Here is a 12,563-nt window from a genome sequence, read left to right on the forward strand (position 1 = left end):
GCTAGACGGCATTGCGGTCCAACCCTGGGTCTCTGCTGGCTTGGTCTTGGCTGCACTGTGGGGACACAGGTGAGCTCCTGAGGAGGCCTGGCAGCCGTGGCCAGGCCCTCTGCTCTGCTCCTGACTGTTGGTCCTGACTGTTGACAGTATTGTGTGCTGTTGACCTCACTATTTGATCTGCGAGTCTTCTTATTTGGAGTCACGGTGACTTGCGAATTCACAACGCTCAGGATGGCGAGATTTTAATAAGGTGACAGTTGAGTAAATGCCAGTTGCCTTAAAAAAGTAATTTAGATTGATCAGCGAATAAACACATGGGTAAAAATATCCTTCTGGAGGCCCACCCGTCGAGGTGGCTCCCTTCCTCATGGCTGGGAGGCACCCCTTGCAGCGGACTTGATACCAGGCTCGCAGCAACCTGAAGCCTAGACTCTTAATGGGGTAGAGTCTCTCTGGGAGCAGTAATTAAAACCCACCAGCACCAACTCTGGGATTGTCTCAATTGTCCCAATGAACTGGAACTCTGTGTAGCAATAACATCTCGAGGGAATCAGCCTCTGGGAGTCCTGGCCCAAGTCAGCATCGCATCAGCAGCACTCTTCTGGGCACCTTGGTGGCGGTGGAGTTCTGGGGTGCAGCGGAGGCCTGGGTACCTTCCCTGCCATCTAGTACTTAAGTAGGATAAAGAGGAGTCAGGACAGCCCCTTCCAGCGTCCTACTCCCCCTGCCCCCACCCACCTGTGAGGTTGCTGCATGCTGACCACACTGCCCTTCAGCCTGGCATCCCAGGGCCTCTCCTAAGAGAGTCAGTCCTTTTAGACCAATCTTTTCTGTTTGGGGGGTGGGGAGGGGTGAAGGGAGGTCTGGGATTCAATTCATGCAGTGCTCCACAATGGCCACCAGGGGGCACCAGGCCCCCGGCAGGCTTCAGGGTGGAGGCCAGTGTCCAGGCAGAGAAAGCCTGACTGTTGACATTGGCATCTGGGATCTCTAGGGTGTCAACCACCTTGGAAAGCTGTTAAACTCTTTGCATCTCAGGGTTGGTGCCTTTCAAGAAACAAGATGGGCTGTGTGCTTGTGAGTGAAGCGGCCCGTGGGATCTGTGGGGTCGTTTCAAGCTGCCTTCAAATCCTGTGTGGCTTCAGGCCATCTTCTTAACCTCTCTGAGCTCCTGTGTGTAAATGGGAGAATGACCTAAAGAATGGGGGGGGGGGGGAAATCACCAGTGCGGACGCTTAGTTTTGCCCAGGCCAGAAGAAGCTGGGGTCGCTGGGTAAGCTTAACAGCGGCTGGCTGTTGTTATCAGTGGTGGTTTCCAGGGGGACTGTCCTATCTGTCACCATCCTCTCCGAGATGTTTCCTGGCTCCTGCTGGTTTTTAATGTTACTAATCTCCCGTTGATTATTCCTGGGGCTTCAGCCAAATAAGCTACTTCCAATTAAAGCCGTTGCTGGCGCTGAGTTGGTTGCCCTGGCAACGGGGGCAGGTTTGTACTTCTTTCCTGGAATATGCGCACGCATGTGAGCCTTTCCAGGGGCCTCTTTCCGTGCGCCTCTCCATTCCCAGATCCACTCCCTGAGGTGTCAGGTGAACACTGGAGAGGACTCGGGAGGCTCCGCCCCCTCGGGCCCTCAGCCCCTGGAAGAGAGAGAATCCGCCCCCTAGGCCCCTGAGTCCCTGGATAAGAGGAACCACTGTCGAGAAAACATATTCCCAGGCAAATGCCATGTCCCTTCAGAGTGTCCTTGGAGTCCAGTCCAACCATGCTAACAGGATGAGGCTATTTTGGGTGAGGGCCGGCTCTGCCTGAGTCTTCAGAACATGGCGATGTGTGTGTGTGTGTGTGTGTGTGTGTGTGTGTGTGGGTGGGTGGGTGGGTGTGACTGGACGGTGCTTGTTACCCAGACCAAATCTCACAGGATACAGTCTTCTGAACTCAGCTCAGGCCTGTGGTCCAGGGAGATGAGGAGGTCAGAGCTGAGGCCCATACTGACTTCCAGGTCCTGAGCTCCAGGAGTTCTCAGCCTCAGCCTCAGCCTCTAGTTCAATCTGGAAGTTGGGACCTTGAGTTGCTGTTTCCTGTGGAGACTGGGGGAAATCTTTTGCCTGAAAGGGTCTGAACAGCTTCAGCAGAACAGGAAGGAAGAGAAGAAAGAAGGAAGACCTAGGAGGGGGGAGGGCAAGAGGGAGGGATGGAGAGAGAGGGAGAACAAGAGAAAGGGAGAAAGGAAAAGGAAGAAAAAGAGAAAAACAGAGGACAGGAATAGAGGACTCTTACAGATGCAGAGCCATGTACCACAGGCTGGGCTAGCTGTAGCCCAGGCTGGCCAGGCTTCGTGAAGTTCTGAGCTGAGCTGGGAGTCATAGATCTGGTTCTTTCAGGCCAAACTCTGGCCTGCTTCAGCGAGGTTGTGTTTATAGAATCTCCTACTGGCTGAATCCAGAGAGCCTGGATGGAGGACAGAGCTTCCTCTGGGCTCTGTCCATGGAGAGATCTCATGGAGATGGGTGTGTGTGTGTTTGTGTGTGTGTGTGTGTGGTGTGTGTTTTGTGTGTGTTGTGTGGTGTGTGTGTGGTATGTGTGTGTGATGTGTGTGTGGTATGTGTGTGTGTGATGTGTGTGTGGTATGTGTGGTGTGGTGTGTGTTTTGTGTGTGTTGTGTGTTGTGGTGTGTGTGCTGTGTTGTGTTTTGTGTGTGTTGTGTGTTGTGTGTATGGTATGTGTGTGGTGTGTGTGTGGTGTGTTGTGTGTGTTGTGTGTGTGTTATGTGTGTTGTGGTGTGTGTGGTGTGTGTTGTGGTGTGTGTGGTGTGTGTGGTGTGTGGTATGTGTGTGTGTGTGTGGTATGTGTGTGTGTGTGATGTGTGTGTGGTATGTGTGGTGTGGTGTGGTGTGTGTTTTGTGTGTTGTGGTGTGTGTGCTGTGTTGTGTTTTGTGTGTGTTGTGTGTTGTGTGTATGGTATGTGTGTGGTGTGTGTGTGGTATGTGTGTGTGGTATGTGTGTGTGTGTTGTGGTGTGTGTTGTGTGTGTGTTATGTGTGTTGTGGTGTGTGTGGTGTGTGTGGTGTGTGTGTGTTGTGTGTGTGTTGTGGTGTGTGTTGTGGTGTGTGTGGTGTGTGTGGTGTGTGTGGTGTGTGTGGTGTGTGTGGTGTGTGTGGTGTGGTGTGTGTGTGGTGTGTGTGTGGTGTGTGTGTGTGGTATGTGTGTGTTGTGTGTGTGTGGTATGTGTGTGTATGGTGTGTGTGTGGTGTGTGTGGTGTGTGTGGTGTGTGTGTGTGTGTGTTGTGTAAGCCAATGCTCAGTCCTAGGAACCATGAACGCAGGAGGGACGATGCTGTCTGGACACAGGACTCTGCGTCCTCACTGTGGGACCACCTTGATGGCACGGGCAATCTGCCTATGGTGTGAGCTTACAGCGTGGCGGAGGAGCTTACAGTCACATGTCCTGTGCCGTGACCCCTCTGCTGACCCTGCTCCAGCTTCTGCCAGAAGCTCCCCTGGGTAGGGAGGCAGCCATCAGCTTTGACAGTCTGTCCACCTCCACGGGGGCCCTGGAACCGTTGTCTTTGTGCTGCTGATGGAGCTGTAGCCCTGGATTTGAAAGGTTGGACTTTCCCCAGACTGTCTTGGGACTGATGGCATATTCCAGTCATGGAGGGGCAGCCCTTTATGTGGTTCATTCAACTGTTTGGCAGTGGCCTTCAGTAATGGGTTCTGGGAACTGCAGATGGCCCTCGTGGCTATTTCTACCTCACAGCTATGTTTCTCTGTATGGAAACTGTGTCTGTCAGTCAGGCGACTGGCAGAGCCTGTCCGTTCCCAGCGTCTGCAGTGATGGGGGCTCACGTGGGTGAGAAACCTTCTACTGACGCTTTAGAGCCCTAAGCAGGTCTTATCGGATGGCTCAGGTGACCTTCTCTTGATGTACCACATACACAAATGTGCACACTCATGTGAATACACACGGATGATCCTGCACACACGGGCTCACGTTCAAAGGTGTGTATATCTACAGGGACACCGGCTTGTGTAGGCATAAACTTTTTGCAACCTACTCTTAATAAGGGTTCAACCTCTCCTCTAACCGTAGTGGAAGAGAAAAGTTATTAGGATGTGGGGGAAGTGGACTTGTTCGGCAATAGTTCTTTGGGGACAAGCTTAATCTTCTTTGGGGGCAGATCAGTCCCTGTAGCAAACACCAAAAATTTTAGCCACCAAAAAATGACCAAAAATGGCTCCTCAGACCAGTGCTCTAGGAAGGCAGACTCCAGGCACAAACCAGCAACTGTAGTTCAATCCTGAAGCAATCACCAGGTTCAACAACCAGCCTGCAGTGAGACCACAGAAGCCGCAACTTGCCTCAGGAACCTCGTGAGCAGTTTTTGGGTGAGCTTCTCTCAGTGGCACTCAACACGTCATTAGTGAAGAACATCGAGGCAGAGCAAAGCAAACCAAGGCTCAGTGCTCATCTCCCACTGTCTGCGGGGTCATATAAATACCCCTTCACCACGGGTCCTTTCACGTGTCTGTTATATCAAAACATCCTTTCACCTGTGTCTGCGCAGGGAAACAGTCTTTCATATGTTTGCCTTAGCAAGACATCCTCTCACCTGTGTGCCCCAGCAGAATAACCGACTTTCCAAAGAAACCAGAAGTTTCCACTCCAGGCATGTACACACACACAGTGTGGTGTGTGTGTGTGTGTGTGTGTGTGTGTGTGTGTGTGTGTGTGTATGCGCGCGCGTGCATGTCAGTGCATGTGTGTCACTGTGTGTCTATGTGTGCCTATGTCTCTCTCTCTCTCTCTCTCTCTCTCTCTCTCTCTCTCTCTCAGAGTGTGTGTCTATGTGTGTGTTCAGATGACCACATGGGGCTACTGGACCACAAGAACTAATCCTTCCTATTTATGTCTTGTTCATACTCAGCCTCACTCTTCCTTTCCTTATGGCTCCCTCTTCTGTAACCACCCGCTTGCCTCTGACTCACTTACCAACAGCATAACTACCCTTTCAGTCACCTAGTCTGTCTATCCACCCCATCCTCCCATCCCTCCACCCACCCATCCCATCCATCCCTCCATCCACCCACCCACCTCCACCCATTCATTTTTCCTCCTCTCCTTTGCCTCTGTTCGCCCATCCTCTTCCCACCCACCTATCAATTTCCCATCTATCTATCCAATCACCCTACCACATGCCAAAGCTGTGCCATTGAAATGAAATGAAAAGAGAAAAATCTATGCCTTACAGAAAATACATCCATCTATCCATCTTCTCTCATCCATCCGTCTGCCCATCTGTCTGTCCTTTATCACATAGCTATGTTATGGATCAGGGAAGGTTGGACTTCTTTGGCTAATGGGATATATGCAGAATCACTGTGTGTTGTCACTGGGGGATATTTTGGAGTCATGTCTCATGTTCCCATGATCCTCCTGCTCCTTCACATCAGCCATTAGCACACCAGGCGTTTCCTGCTCCATCAGCTCAGATCCAAGAGTGAGGGACATGGTGATGCTTAGAACTCACAGCACAGCACACACAGCACACAGCCACACACAGCACACAGCCACACACAGCACAGTACACACAGCATACAGCACACACACACACACACATGCACACACACACACAGCACACAGAGCACATAGTACACACACACAGTTCACACATAGCACAACAGCACACAGCACACACAGCACACAGTACACACAGCGTACACACACACAGCACACACAGCACAGCACACACACAGAGCACACTGCACACAAGCACACACAGCACACACACAGCACACACAACACAGACACACATACACATAGCACACAGAGCACACACCACACACACACAGCACACAGTTCACACACACAGTTCACACACAGCACACAGCACACACAGCGCACACACACACAGCACACACAGCACAGCACACACACACAGCACACTGCACACAAACACACACACAGCACACACAAAGCACACACACACACACAGCACACAGCGCACACATACAGCACACAGCACACACATACCACCACACCCACACAGCACAGCACCTGAGCTGATCCTCACCTGTACTTAGAAAGAATCTGACACATACACAAGCCAGTTGCTTTCTGTTGTTTCTGTGGTAACCTGTGCAGTCTGACTGACAGACACACAATGGCAGATAGTTCCAGATGGTTCTGCCTGTGTGCACTCCACCCTCAGTGTCTGGAGTGTCTGTCTTAGTCTATCCTTAACTGCTTGGGGTCATGCCTTTTTAACTTGTTAAACACTTTAGAGCCAATCTGAAAGGTTCAGAGGAAGCCCATGTAAGTTCCTTTTGACCGAAAGGGAGGCCGGGACTGTAGGAGAGGCAGAAACTCTCTTGCTTTCTTCTCTTGTGAGTATGTGAGTGTGCACATGTGCACGCTCTCACGAAAGCCAGAGGCTGAACTCGGATGCCATTTCTTAGGCACCGCCTACCTTTTATTCTTGTTAGGGTCTTACACTGGCCTACAACTCCCTAAGCAGACTAGACTCTGACCAGCGAGCCTCAGGGACCTGCCTACCTCTGCCTCCCTAGCTCTGGGACTACAAGCACTTGGCCTTTAAACACAGGTTTTGGGGATCAAGTTCAGGTCTTCATGGTTGCCACGTGGTACAGTTAGCTTAGATGTCAGTGTCACACAAAACTGGGAGGAGGGGCTCTCAACTGGGGAACTGGCCATCACCAGATTGGCCTGTGGGTGTGTTGAGTACTTTCCTCGCGGCTAATGGCGTGGAAGGGTCTGGCCTGTGAAGAAACATAGCCAGGGGTCCTCCTTTGGTTTCTGCTTTAAGTTTCTGCGTTGGCTTCCCTCCATGACAGACTTCAGGCTGAAGATGAAATAAACCCTTTCCTCCACAACTTGCTCTGGTCAGTGTTTTATCGCGTGGGGATCGAACTCAGATCACTGGGCTTGCAGGCAAGCGCTGACCAGCTGACCAGCCTTCCCCGCCTCTGGCAGCCCAAATAAGCACGGATGAATGAATGGGGCAACTTGACTGACTTCGTCTTAGTAGACAATGGAGATTACTCGACGTGGCCACACTGGGATGAGGGACAAAGAGACCTAGTGAACCCCTTAAGTCCATCTTTTTGGGTCCTAAAATGTGATTAGACCAAGGCTGAAAAAAAAAAATACAAAAGGAGCACTGATGTCTTACCTAATCGTAAAGATCACACTTCGAGAAAAATCTGTCTGTTTTTAACATCGTTACCCTACGAAGATACCAGTGCAAAACCAGAGCTGGGTTCCTGTGTCTTACGCAACAAAGATTCTGGGATCGCTCCAGTGTTTGTGACGAACTAGAGGCGAGATTTTGTGTCTCGCTAAAAAAAAAAAAAAAAAAAAAAAAAAAAAGTTTCATTTTCTGCTGTTTGTGCTTCAGACTTACGGCTGCTTGGGAAACTGTCTCAACAAAGTCAGGGTTCATTGGAAGATCGTTGTGTGTTGAGGTTTCCTAAACGAGTCTTTTGTAAGCAGCTGTTTTAAGTTGATTTCAACACATTTAACGCCCTGTGTGTGTGAGGTTCATGCATAAAGTAACAGACCTTGTTGTTCAGCATAAAGCAGTCTCTGCAGCCAGGTGTGGCTGAAGGAGGGTCAATGACCGGGCAGCCAGCCGGAGCCAGCCGGAGCCAGCCGGAGCCAGCCGGAGCCAGCCGGAGCCAGCCGGAGCCAGCTGGAGCCAGCGGGAGCCAGCCGGAGCCAGCCGGAGCCAGCCGGAGCCAGCCAGAGCCAGCCAGAGCGAGCCGGAGCAATGGGCACAGCAAGCCAGAAGTGCACCCTGACTCATTAATCAGTGGCTATTGGACTCCCCCTTGCCGTCCTGGCTGCTTCAACCAACAAAATGGTCAAACAGCCAGTTGTTTACCTTTCTGTCAGTAGTAGACATGTTGGACCCTCCTCAGAAGCCTTGAGAAAACTACACACGTATTGCAGCTGATTGCCTGGGCTCCTGAAGGCATAACTTAGCCAAAACTGTTTCCAACAGTTTGTAGCGGAGTTTTTGCTACGACAAATGTTGGTGAGCTCTGGAAGACCCTCGGCCAAGAAGAGACTTTCTCTGGTGGTCTCATGGCCCGTGGTCAATGTGTAAGGGCATCATGAACTCCATTTGTCTCCATTTTAGGGCCAGGCCTGATTTTAAGAAGAAAGACACCAGTCCCAGGAGCTAGGCCATAGGTCACCAGCTCCAGAAGCAGACCATAAATTCCAGGAACAAGGTCATAAAATCACATCCCAGAGAACAGCCTGGGGATAACCAGAAAATGGGAAAAGATCTTATCTCAGGATGGGCCATCTGCGCTGGAGAACTCTATCACATCCTGGTTAAACATCCATGACATAGAAGTGCAGACCGCTCTGGGTTTGGTCCCCAGCTCCGAAAAAAAGAACCAAAAAAAAAAAAAAAAAAAAAAGAAGTGCAGACCGCTGACTGCCTGGCACAAGCCAGTCAGAAGCTGACCCCCATCACCTCCCCAGCACCCGCCAATGAAACTACCTAACCCACTCTCTAAATATGGAAGAACTAACACAGTAGCTATCAAAATTGCACAAACGAGATTACCTAATCCTTCTAGAAATCCCCCTGGTTCCCTGTAAGAAGGCCTGGCGCCTTTGTCTGGGGTCCCCATTTTGATGAATGGTTGACCCTCGAATGCGGGTTGCTTCTGCAGAATAAACGCCTGTTGTCTTTGCATACTACCTGAGTGCAGGGTCTTCCTTTAGCAACTTTCAGACCCCTGCAATACACACTATTTTTGCTGAGGGAGCAGTGGTTCTCTGAAGCCCAAAGTTCCTAGACTGCACCTCAAGTCTGCTTCCTGATGAGGGTGGCATGGCATGTGTTTAGGTTGGGGGAAAAGATGGTGGGCAGGGCTGATGGGGGAGGCAATAATGTCGAAGACTTCCCTCAGTCCCTGATTGGAGGACAGACCTTGCCATAGCCTGCTATCACTGTGTGGGAAGGGTTTCTGTAGTCAATCCTGACACTTGGTTTAAACACACACACACACATACACAAACATACATACATATACATACACATACATAAACATATACACACATATACATATACAATACACATACATACACACATACACACATACACATATATACATACACATACACAAAAGCATATGCACACCTACACACACATACATACACATACACACATACACATATCTACATACACACATATACACATATACACTTACATATGCACACATACACATATACACACATATACACATACACATACACACATATACACACATACACACAAACACACATACACACACAAGCATACACACCTACATATACACATTTACATACATATGCACACATACACACATTACACACATACACGCAAACACACATATACATATAAGCATACACACACCTACACACACATACATACACACATATGCACACATACACACATATGCACACACATACAGACACATACATATACTCACATATGCACACACAGACACACATACATACACATTTATACATACACACATACATATATACATAAACACACATACATATATACATACACATTTATACACACACATATGCACACATACACACATATGCACACACATAAAGACACATACATATACTCACATATGCACACACAGACACACATACATACACATTTATACATACACACATACATATATACATACACACATACATATATACATACACATTTATACACACACACACACACACACATACACTATATTGCTCTTTCTAAACCCTCAACCAAACCAGTCATAAGGTATCCCAGCAAAAAGAAATATTGTCCCTTGACATGCGAAACAGGAGACACAGAATTGGTACCTTCCATATGATAGATAGCACAGGCTACTTCAGGGATGCTGGACAAGGAGATCTGAGTACTTGGCCATTGGGGTCCCAGACTTTGTCTTAGTGGCCCCTGAGAAGCTGTGTCCGCTGGAGAAGGTGCAGACACATTGCTTGGAAACTTTATTTTGCCTTCAATTATTCAGGATGTGTGCTGTGTCGGGTGTGGGGACAGGACTTAACCTATAATGCTCGCACTAAGGCTTAGTGAGGTTCCTTTTGGGCCGAGCTCTGGTAGGATACAATGTTTGAAGAACACCTGGATCTCCATTCACGGACTGATAGTGGGAGCCTCTCCTGGTGTGGGCGGAGGAGGGATGCAGCCCCAAGGGAGCCCTGTGAGTGGACCGTGTTTCTGTTTGACCCTGAGAAAGGAGCACCACATTTGATGATAGTCCCCATTTCTGGGTCCTCTATTTCTAGATGTGGGCCCTTGGGTGGGCTTCTGGGACCTCTATAACTGCTTTGTCCCTCAGTGGGTGTTCTTGTGGATTCTACATGCTGGACACATTTTACAAGCATGCCTTTTTTTTTTTCTAGACAGCAGTCCTGGGTGCCTTCTGGGACTTCGGACTCACAGGGCCAGATGACAGCACAGGGTGGCATGTTCACACGCTGCTCTGGCACTCAGTACCCTCTTACTCAGGGCCCCGCCGTGGTCCTGCTACAGGAGAGCAGCCCCACGCTGGTCAGTGGAAGTAGGAGGTGCTCTGACCCGTAGTGATGACAGTCATTGGGTGGTGGGGGATACCTGCTTGTGGATTTTCCTTAACTCAGAGGTTTGGGTGAAGGCTACCCCTTAGTCCTGAATATTACCATGACCTCTTCCCTCCCCTCCCTCTGTCTCCCCTCTCTCCCTCCTTCCTTCCCCCTCACTCCCGTTTCCCTCTCTGTTCTCTGATGGTTTCTAAGCCCCTCTAGTGTGCTGTCTGCTCTTGCAGACACCGGGAATCCAACAGCAAAACAATGACGTCCCCACAGTCTCTGAACCAACCCAGGGGTTTTGGGGACACATGCAGCCAGTCCTCCAGTCTGGGCTCCAGGACCAAAAGCTCAACAAGTGGTGAGTGTGTGGTGTCCTGGATTTCATGCCGCCCTGTTACAGCTGAGTGGGGCTCTGTGCTCTGTACAGAGGATGGCCTTCATTTCTGCTTCAGAACTGGGGTTAATAAAGCTCTGGAGGCCACTGAGACTAGATGTCTAAAACCTGTGCGTGCAAGAGGATGCAGCAATGTAATAGGGTGCGTGTGTGTGTGTGTGTGTGTGTGTGCAACTCTGTGTGTGCCCATGAGTGACTGTGTGTGCATGTACATGTGTGGGTGCGTGCATGTGTGTGTGGTGCCTATTCATGTGTGTGTTTGTGTGTGTGGTGTATGTAATAGTGCGTGTGTGTGCATGTGCTTGTTCATAGGTGTGTGGTGCATGTGTGTGCTTGCACATGTTTGTATATGTGTACCTGTGTATGTGGTGTGTGTGTAATAGTGTGTGAGTGTTTATGCTTGTGTGCATGTGTACGTGTGTACGTGTGTATGTGCACATGCTCATGCTGCATGTGTGTGTGGTGTGTGTGAGCGCATGTGCTTGTGCATGTGTGTGTGTAGTGCCTATGCATGTGTGTATGTATACATGTATGAGTGTGTGTGTGTGTGCATGTATGTGCACACCCATGACATCGTGAGTGTGTACGCCCTCAGCCCTCTCTTGGGTTGCCATTCTGTGGCCCAGCAGTGGGGCCAGGACTCCCAGTGGTCAAAGACTGCACCTAAGAGCCCAGCATCTCCATCTGTCGTGGGTGCTTTCCTCATCTCAGCACTCCAGGGTGGAGGTCTGGCATGGAAGGAATCCAGGTCTGCCCTCTTCCCTGGTGAGACACTAGGGCAAGCACAGGTGGCTGTGAAGCATGTGACATCCTGGTGTGAGGTCACAAGGAGACCTACCATCATCCTCCACAAGATGCTGAGGCAGAGACACTGGCTGCCAGCTCTCATTGCCCTGCAGCTACTGTGAGCACTTTGTCCTCCTCCTCCCCTTCCTCCTCCCGCTCCTCCTCCCCCCCTGCAATCCACAGCGCTCATATAGGATAGTGGGGGACCAATGCATGCAGAAAGGGTCTGTGTCCTGACTTTGTTGAACAGGCTGCAGGCAAGTTTCCTGGTCTTGTCTTTGGAAGGACTGAAAAGAAGTGTGTTGTGGTCCTATGGCAGAGCTCTGTGTGCTCCCAGACACCGTCTCTACCAAAGCATCCTTGGAAAATTCCGCCCAAGAGCTGCAGAAGTGTGAGGCCTCTGGGGAGTTGCCTCCCAGGACGAGCAGTGCAGCTCTTCTGAGTTTCCTTGTCTACAGAGGGGACGCACAGACATCTGTAACCACTGTCTGTGACTCCCCCAGTGCCTGCCTCATCTCCTCCCCACTCGTGGGACAGAGGGGATCTGTAGGAGAGGGGTCTCTTCAGACATGGGGATACCACCCATTTCTTGCTATTCTGTAAAGCCTCTGACTTCAGAGGGTTGGCAGGTCTCTCTGGCCCCAGTCCACTGGGACACCTGCTCCTGAGGGGTGCCCATCCCCCCTGTAAGTGTCCCCATGTGGTGTCACTCATGATGTCATGTGGTGTTCAGGACTGTCCCCTGATGTAAACTGCCACCATCTTCAGGACTTT

General features: G+C 50.2%; 1 long non-coding RNA gene across 1 annotated transcript; it reads right to left on the bottom strand.

Annotated features, from left to right (window-relative positions):
- Positions 1-216: 216 nt before the first annotated feature.
- Positions 217-1,580, bottom strand: LOC134479049 (uncharacterized). The gene is made up of 2 exons (XR_010052016.1): positions 1,224-1,580; positions 217-671 (listed from the first exon to the last, which is right to left on the bottom strand). It is a non-coding gene; the product is annotated as an uncharacterized LOC134479049 (long non-coding RNA).
- Between the last annotated feature and the right edge of the window lie 10,983 nt (positions 1,581-12,563).

The sequence above is a fragment of the Rattus norvegicus genome, chromosome 5, assembly GCF_036323735.1.
Source record: "Rattus norvegicus strain BN/NHsdMcwi chromosome 5, GRCr8, whole genome shotgun sequence".
Taxonomy (NCBI): Eukaryota; Metazoa; Chordata; class Mammalia; order Rodentia; family Muridae; genus Rattus; species Rattus norvegicus.